Raw genomic sequence first — 9,176 nt, forward strand, 5'->3', positions numbered from 1 at the left:
AGCGATTATATGCTTAATTTAAGTAGATAATATTTAATGGAAGAAATTACTAGTGCAACCTCAAAACTCCAGCAGTCGATGCATGAGACTCATGGAGGAGGGTGTGGAGTATATCTTCCATCAAACGTTACATAATATTAGAATCCTGGATCATCTGCGCTATATCATACGCAGTTTCTAGCACACATAATGTATATGCATGACTCTAGCAAGCTCTAGGTCCTATTACTTAAGGTGACTTCTTGGTCTGAGTCGTCTGAATATGAGCAGTGTATGAAGTTGGAAATGCCTGTGATGGAGGTGTGTAAGGAAAAGCAGGCACCAGTGGTAGATCAGGATACGGTAAAGATGGGTAGCTCAGGAATGGTGGGAAAGCAAAAATTTCAGGAATTACTTTCGATTGCTCACAGCTGCTGGTTGGTACTCGAGGTTTAGCTGGAAATGAAGGTAAATTGACCTTTGATACTCCAATGGGCTCGTGGATTGGCTTCTTTGGGGTAGACTTGATCTTCGGTAATGGAGTGGATTTCATAGATGTGGCAGTTTGATCATTGAAAGTTTTTACGAGGTTGAGCGATCTTTCTCCGAATGTCATTTCGAAGACCGAGAATGACAGTGCTGAGAAGAGAGCTAAGCAAAGGAATTTGCATGGAGCCATGGAAAGATGGGTTATGAAAACCAATACAATTTGAGTTTGTGAGTGGGACAGTTAAGTGCTATTTCCTTATATAGTTGTTTGATTATGCCCTAATTTGAGAAGGGATTAAGGTGATGGTGATTTACTAGGTACCAAATTTTCTTTTGAGCCTCCTTAGTTGGTGAAAATCTTTAAAGCAGTAATATTCTAGGTGACAGATTAAACTTTCTGGTTTATCATCATAATTTATAGCTCCATGCAAGCTTTGTGACATAAATAAAAAGCCTAATTAGTGCAACTCTTAGCCAACTTGTTTCCTTATCATAAATCTTTTTAATAAAGGAGTACTTGTATAAATTGATATTCCCCTCATCTGAAATTAATAGTCGCGATTTTCCATCCCTTCATAATTGTTTAGGATATGTAGATAAGAAATAAATTAGATTATCTCATGAGCTTCATATACTTTGTAATAGTTAACAATCTTTAAAATCGACTTTAGAAGAGTACAATAGTTGGTAAAACTAAACATGAACCATACATTATTCTAGAAAAGGTGACAACTGACATCATAAAAAGTTAAAAACAAAGCTACACATGACAATTATTTTTTGACATGGAGATAATTATCATGATAGTAGTGAAACTAGTGTTAGGCCTGCCAAGGGATGGAAAGTTTCCTTGTGATTTGCGTTAAGAGGTATAGGGGTGCATTTAGGATGTTATGGACTTTGGGGCTGAGCCTCACCATGCATTTAAGATGTCATGATGGACTCAGAGATGTTATGTATCAATCAATGTTAAATCCATACAAGTATATGTCATATGTGTAAATGAACTGGTCGAAGGATGGGTGTAATTTTGACACTTTATGTTGACTATAACCATTAAGGAGATGATCAAAGCCGCCAAAGGTTGGACGTTCTTCAAATAATTGAAGGACTTAGATGAATTTGCTTAAATTATGTTCTCGAATTTATTCTTACAAATTTGTTAAACTTAGCTTGTTTTATGTCAAGCGAGTAACTGACTTACATCTACAAAGTACACTTAAGGGCTTGTTTGACATCATTTTTGGTTTTCAGTTTCCTGTTTTTTTGAAAACTAAAAACCAAAAACAGGAAACAAGAAAAAGGTGTTTTCACTTTTTTGTTGTCAGTTTTCAAAATTATCATAATTTTAATAAGTCTAAATATTTTTTGATCCATTATGTAACATATGTAATATACTTTTAAAAAACAAAAAACCAAAAAACAGAAAACCACAGCGATGCCAAACGGACCCTTAACTATCGATTATTGTTCAAGAAAAACAAAAAGATGGTATCGGATGCACAGTGAGAAAGTGTCCAAAGTTCGATGTTCTAGTGTCAATTCGAATTGAATGTATATGAGGTCCTAGAATTGTAAATGTGAAAATATGAACTCAGTGTTATAGTTTTGTAGCTGTAATAGAAATGAGACCTTATGTTACTTTAATGCTTCATTTTACTTTATTGTAGGATACTCAATACTCAGACGTGGATCAAATACTTCAACCCTTTTAATATTGACTAAATTATAGGCTTTTTTTTTTTTCTCCACAAAATAGACGAGTTAGACACTTGAACATGTATCTATGTTAAACATGGGTACCCGAGTCTAAGTTACATAGACAAAGCATCAAGATGAGAGATTGGGAGGAGCATTGATTGGGAAATGTATTATTTATTTAACTGTGTGCATCATATGGCCAAAGTTTACTTTTATAATTGGACCAATTCTAATAGGATCCACATCTTAAGTGATTTCCATTGAAATGTCGCCTCTAATTCTATAATGGTACTATTAATCTATTATCATCATGAGTTGTTACGATGATGTTATAAAAGGTTGTGATAGGAGTATAGGACTCCAAAGTCCAAACCCATCCAGATAAATAGAAAGTTCATTAGAACTTCTTGCTAGTCAAATAAAGGTGATCCCATCTTCAAATAAAGAATGCTACAAGTAGCAATGCATGTAATACTAGACCTGACAATCCTGACCCAACCTGAATGACCCGATCCGTGACCTAAAAGTTGACTCGAATCCGAACTAATCCGACCTGATTTGAACCCGGCCTGAAATGGAGTTGATCCGAACATGACCCGACGACTCGAATTGACCCGATCTGAATGGACTCGACCCGAAATCCGACTTGGCCCGACCCGAACCCAACCCGAATATTTGCTAATCCGATAGTGATCCAACCCGACCCGAACGATCCGTTGCCAGGTCTATGTAATACTAATACATGTTGACTTCTTAAAGTAGTTGACTTGGTGCCAAAGTCTGGAACACGGCGTACATTGCGCATCATGCCATTAACTCAACTGTGGTACATTGTAGTACACCACATGCTATTATTGACTTCTATCAAAAGAATAGAATTCCTTCTTCCCAAATTTTTACTTTTTTTATAAAAAAATAAATAATGTTAATGCTCCTTGTAATCAAATGATATTTAATAAGTTTTCAAAAAAAAAAAAAAAAAAAAAAAAAAAGAAAAAAAAAAGAAAAAAAAAATGATATTTAATAAAGTACTTATATTCATTGCATGCTGCTTCTGTAATTGCCAAAAGCACCACTCTTTATTTTTATTTTGTTAGTTTTTTTTAAAAAAAAAATTTAAAATAAATTGATGATTAGGGTTTAAATTGACCGACTTGACTTTGACTTTAAAATTTATAAATGTGTATAATTAATATTTGGAAAATGCTATACATAGCCCTTAGGGCTACATATAAGTATTAAATTTACACTTGAAAATCGTAAAAAGCTAATAAATTATGAAAATATAAACACTAAGTACACTGATTTACGCGTGTTTTTGTCATGAGTTCCTAATTTTATACAATTTCCAAGAATATATTTAATGCTTATATATAGCCCTTAGGGCTACATATAGCATTACCCTTAATATTTTAGGGAAACATCACACTTTTCTACTTAACTTATATAGTAACAATTTTTTTTTTTTTTTTTAATTTTTGATAAAAAGGCCAAATAGAGAGACGGTGAACTTTCCTAGTATGAAACTGATGGGAACACAATCAATTTATCAAAATCAAACACACACATTTACACCTAAAATATTAAATAGATCACGTGGACAAGTCTTAAGAGGAAAAAATGCAACATGTCCGATCCATTGTAATAAATAATACTCGTAGAAGTACCATATAGTATATATAAGTATATTAACATACTTGTATATAATAAGATATGAAAATTTTTCATATGATACTTCTTGCTAGTTTATTCGGTGAGTCCAAATAGCTGTTTTGTTCTGTCAAAGAATCACATATTGTGCCAAAAATTATAATTATTCGCAAAAAAATTAACCAAAAATTCAACTAGCCCTTAACCGCCATATCATATGCAAACTGCTTATTTATGCACTAATTATCCCCAAAACACGTTAATTACGCTCAATTAAGAATCATGGCTAAAGTTTTCTTCAGTTTTGCTCTTTTCATGCTCCTCCTCATCCTTATCAATGGTATGTCTCTCTTTCTCTCTTTTTTTCATGACTTTGATAAATTTCATGATTTTTTTCTTTCAATTTTCACTATTGATTCTTAATATCTCCCCTTTTTGATATTTATGAATCAAAACTTTGTGATATGGTTTTTTCTTCCCATTTTATGATCATTCTTTGGTTGATTAGAATCTAGTTTAGATTATTGTTTTTGGTAACTTTGAGTGTTTTTGAATAAAACCTTAATATTAATGAAGTTGATCACTTTTTAGGAGTTCCTTTTAAACACATAAATGAAATCATGCAAAAATAAATTTGATTGTTTGATCACTATTCAACAAATATTGATCTTAATTCCAATCTTAAGTTGTAGTAAGAAAATTGGTCCATAATCAACCATGTTTTGTTATGATACTTATGAATTATGGTATGATCACTTTGTGTAACACATACACACTTGAAAAAAAAAAAAAAAATCAATACACCCACTACCATAGAGGACAAATTTGAGTAGTACTATACTTTTATATCACAAATCATACGAAAATTAGAAAAAAAATTTGTCAAATATGGTATTGATTTGCATGTGCAGTTGGATGTTTCGGGGAGTTAATGTATTTAAGTAGACGGTTGTACGTGCATATAATGAGAAAAATGGGGTGATTTATATGTACGTGTGGTTTAATTTGTACTTTGTAGATAGTATACGTGTTATAATCTAAAGATGTGTAGATTGTGTACAAGTACGAGATGTTAATTTGTTACATGTATATGGTGTCGCTAGGTATGATGTTTAGTAGCGGCATTGTAAGCGTAGAGGCGAGAAATCACAAGAGAAATTGCACAAAACAACACCAAAAGATAGATTGTTCAAGTGATGAACATTGTGATCCATTTGCACCAAAGATAGATTTGGGGTGTAAAGATTCAGGGAATTGCCAAGAAAAGTGTAACCAATTTGGTGGCGTTTTTCTTTGCTCCGTTCAACACGGTTACTGCAAATGCGCAATGGAAACTTGATTACTCCTCAACCACGTTGACTTTTTCCCTACATTAATGTACTTAAATTCCAACCCCTTTTTATATACAGTAATTCTCATATACTAGCTTTTACATGTTGTAAAATTTAGAATTATAGTCTATTATTGTTCCTTGTTTTTTTAATTGATATGTAGTATATAAAAGTAAAAAGATGTAAAATTACATTGTTAGTTAAGGGGAAATTGCATATCGTTGTTTAGTACGTGATTACTGAGTAATTATTGGATTATATTGAACTTATATTTTTCATAGGTATCACGATTATATAATCTATGAAGAGTGAGTTTTGGAGTTTCGGAAAAGAAATTTTGACAATTACCACCTTTTGTTATGTCCATTTTAGCAATTACCACCTTTTATTTTATTTTTTGAAAATTACCACCTTCTATTTTCAAAAACATCAAAAGTTACCACCTTCTTGCCCCCCAACTACCACGTGACGTCATTTTGGGCCCATTCTTTCCCTTTTCTCCCTATTTCCCTCACATTTCTCATTCCTATTTGGATTCTCATCTCTCCTTTCACTTTTTTTCCCCCAAACCACCAATAATTGTTTGTCAATTTTGATTTGGAGGAGCGAATTGAAGTGTTTTGATTGTTTGGGGGAAAAAAAGTGAAAGGGGGGAGAATCGAGTTAGGAATGAGAAATGTGAGGGAAATAGGGAGGAAAGGGAAAGAATGGGCTCAAAATGACGTCACGTGATAGTTGAGTGGCAAGAAGGTGGTAACTTTTGATTTTTTGAAAATAGAAGGTGGTAATTTTCAAAAAAAAAAAAAATAGAAGGTGGTAATTGCTAAAATGGACATAACAGAAGGTGATAATTGTCAAATTTTCCTTTCGGAAATGAAGAAATTAAACATCACACCCTTAGTTATCTCATGGTGCTTGAATTTATACGTTACTCGTATGAATTTGTACATATCCTTGTATCTCTTTTTAATGTTCATCCCAGTAAAGTTTATCTTGAATTGTTAAGATAATGATGTTAATTATTTTATTTATTTGTTTCAGTGCACAAACTTTCATTGACAATTGTGCATTTAATAGGGGAAAAACTTTGTTCTCATCGCTTTTCACCACCTTAAACTTTAAACAGATAATCTCGCATAAATACCTAGTAGTACTACATTGTACATTTGTACTTCTAGAAACATGCACAACTGCACATCATTGGTAGCAATCGCCGATTAAATGTTTTAATACTGTAGTTAATTATTCATAATCCAAAATCCAAATTAGTTTATTACGTGTGTGGTGTGTCCATGACTCCATGGTCATGTTATAGTATTAACTATATGGATCTATGATATGAGAACGAGAGAGTAAACATTTTCTATAAGCATTTACTGTTAATTTGTTTTGGTAATGTGCGTTGTACAATCAACCATGCTTAAGCGCTAATTAAAAAATTATTACAATGATTGATTAAATATTGTGGTAAATATTTTTTTTTTTTAAAAAAAATGTGGTACATAATGTTCGGCATTAGCTTTTGAGTAGCTTTTAATGGTTTGACTTATTCGAGACACTACTTAGAAAAAAAAAATGTGTGTTTGGGAATGTAGTGGTGAGGGAAGAGTTTAGTGGTTAAAGTAACTTTTGTAAAAAGTTAATATTATTAATCTTTGTGAAAAGCTAGGTAACGGTTGAATTTTTCTTCTATTTTTCAAGAATTTTACAGCTAACAGCTAGTTTACCAAACACTCATACTTAATTATCTATTTTCACAGCTAATATCTAGTTGACAGGTAACAGCTACCATACAGCTAACAGCTACCTCTACAGCTACATTTTGCCGAACATTATAAAGTAAAACTTGGATGAAATTTGGGATGTCATCAGTGTAATGAGGCAAATTTGGTAAAAATAGCATGATTCTACAGAAAAGATATTTACTGGCACAATATTTTGTGACTCCTGAAAAAATAACTTCACTCCCTCTGTCATCATACAAATTTCTGTATATTTTTCAGGATGTCCACAAAAAACTTACTTTGTACTTTATATAGACTATGGAGTACTACTTAAAATAGCAATTATGTTACACAAAAACCATGTGATGAATGTGAGTCCTGTGAACTTTACATCCCTGAGAGCATCCACAATGACTAGCTACATGTACATGTAGCTAAGGGTTGCCACATCATTATTTCTCAAGTTACATGATTTAAGTTACAACCTCTACAATGACAAGCTACTTCTTTTATAAAACAATAAATATAATATCATTGTTTCAAGTATAGTTTGGCTTAGCCACAAAAGATTGTAGCTCCACAATGGCTAGCATGTAGCTAGCAATTGTTTAAAAATTACTAGCAGGTTTTTATGTACAAACATTGTGGATGCTCTTAGGGCCCGTTGTGATTGACTGGCTTGAACTTATTGGAGTAAAACTGAACTGAAAATAAGTTGAAGAAAACATGCCCTTACAATTTCACTTACCCTAATAAATTCCTTAACATGCGTCGATGCGTGCCCAAATAACCGGGAGTTTACCTATTGTAGTAATTCTACCCACTTTTATTTCTACTCGTTTTGAGTCCATGTAGAGGATCTGGTCTTGGGTCCAACTTAATACATTGTGGCATGGTGTGATAAAATGGGCCAAAATGATGGCTATAGTAGGTGGACCATCTTTTAGTGACATGTGGTTTTCTGTTCACCGATTAATTGTAAGACTTGTAACGTTAGCCCATGCATTTCTGCTAAGTGATCAGGGAGTAATATTTTCGCTTCGACAACAGAAAATTTTGGTTTGGCACTTTTAATAACCATAATCATATCGTTTAAATTAAAAATTGTTAAAATGGGTTTACTGCTTTAACCGGAAACTAATTTTGGCATATGCTTAATTTATTTTGGCACACCATTATGTGAGAGCACAATTTTCTATGCTCTTCTCACATAGGGGTGTGCCAAAATCAATTAAGAGTGTGCCAAAATCATTTCCCCTTTCACCGATTAACCACATTTTCAGCATAGTATTTACGTTAGCCACATTCATTCTACCAATGTTCCTGAAAGTTTGACACTCTTACTATTTGTATAGTTAAGATAGAATAACTTTAACTGATCAAAGAAAAAATTTTAACATGTTGAATTTTATTAAATGCATTTCAACATTAATTTTTAAGATTACAACTTTCTATAGAGATACGGAGTAGTATGTACAGAAATCAAGTGAGTTGAACTTTTGAAAACAGAGGGTGTATATATATATATATTATCACTTGGGTATAGTGAACTACTAATGACTTTGTTTAGCTAATAGATTCTTGCATCAAATACACATGCATGATCAATTGAAGTATGGTCAAATTGTAGCAAAGTTAAGCATATAAGAAAGAACAAGCAAAGTTGATTTGCAAATTAAAACAATGATTCCTTTTACCATTTCATATACTCCTAGTGCTTTTGGTGTAGTAAGAAATGGAATCAAAGTAGTAATAACAACAACCAATACTTTTATGTATTGGTATTGCAATGTTACCAACAAAGTTATACTCTAACTTTTGATCTTTTGTTATTGTGATATGATATGATATGATATGCTCGTCACCTGTACTGCTAGGTTATGACAGAAATCAGAATAACAAATGAAACACTCCACGTGTGGAACAACAGAAGACAATCATATTTTCATCATATCTTCGTACTCTATTATTGTGTCAGTAAATTGCCAACAAATTACGAGTATAAATCAAAGATAGATCATACTTACAAAGTTACGAGTTAAACGACTTACGTGCAGTGGTGAAATATAATCTCGTGTATTATTTTTGGCTTTGTTCTAATTTAATGATTATCGACTAGAGACTCATATGAAATATATGGTGTTGGCCGTGTTGCTATTAATAGGAGATTAGGAGCTATCATGCATCACAATTACATAAGGAGAGAAGGTTCTACTCCGTATGATATTGGTGTGTAATCATAACCTTAATTATACTTATTTGATCATAAATTATATGTTCATTTATGATTTATTATAAGTGT

At 32.4% G+C, this 9,176-nt stretch overlaps 1 long non-coding RNA gene across 1 annotated transcript; it reads left to right on the plus strand.

Annotated features, from left to right (window-relative positions):
* Window positions 1-3,890: 3,890 nt before the first annotated feature.
* On the plus strand, window positions 3,891-5,120 carry LOC145600161 (uncharacterized). Its single transcript, XR_014104251.1, has 2 exons — window positions 3,891-4,159; window positions 4,923-5,120. It is a non-coding gene; the product is annotated as an uncharacterized LOC145600161 (long non-coding RNA).
* Window positions 5,121-9,176: the final 4,056 nt, after the last annotated feature.

The sequence above is a fragment of the Chenopodium album genome, chromosome 21 (assembly GCF_948465745.1).
Source record: "Chenopodium album chromosome 21, dcCheAlbu1.1, whole genome shotgun sequence".
Classification (NCBI taxonomy): Eukaryota; Viridiplantae; Streptophyta; class Magnoliopsida; order Caryophyllales; family Amaranthaceae; genus Chenopodium; species Chenopodium album.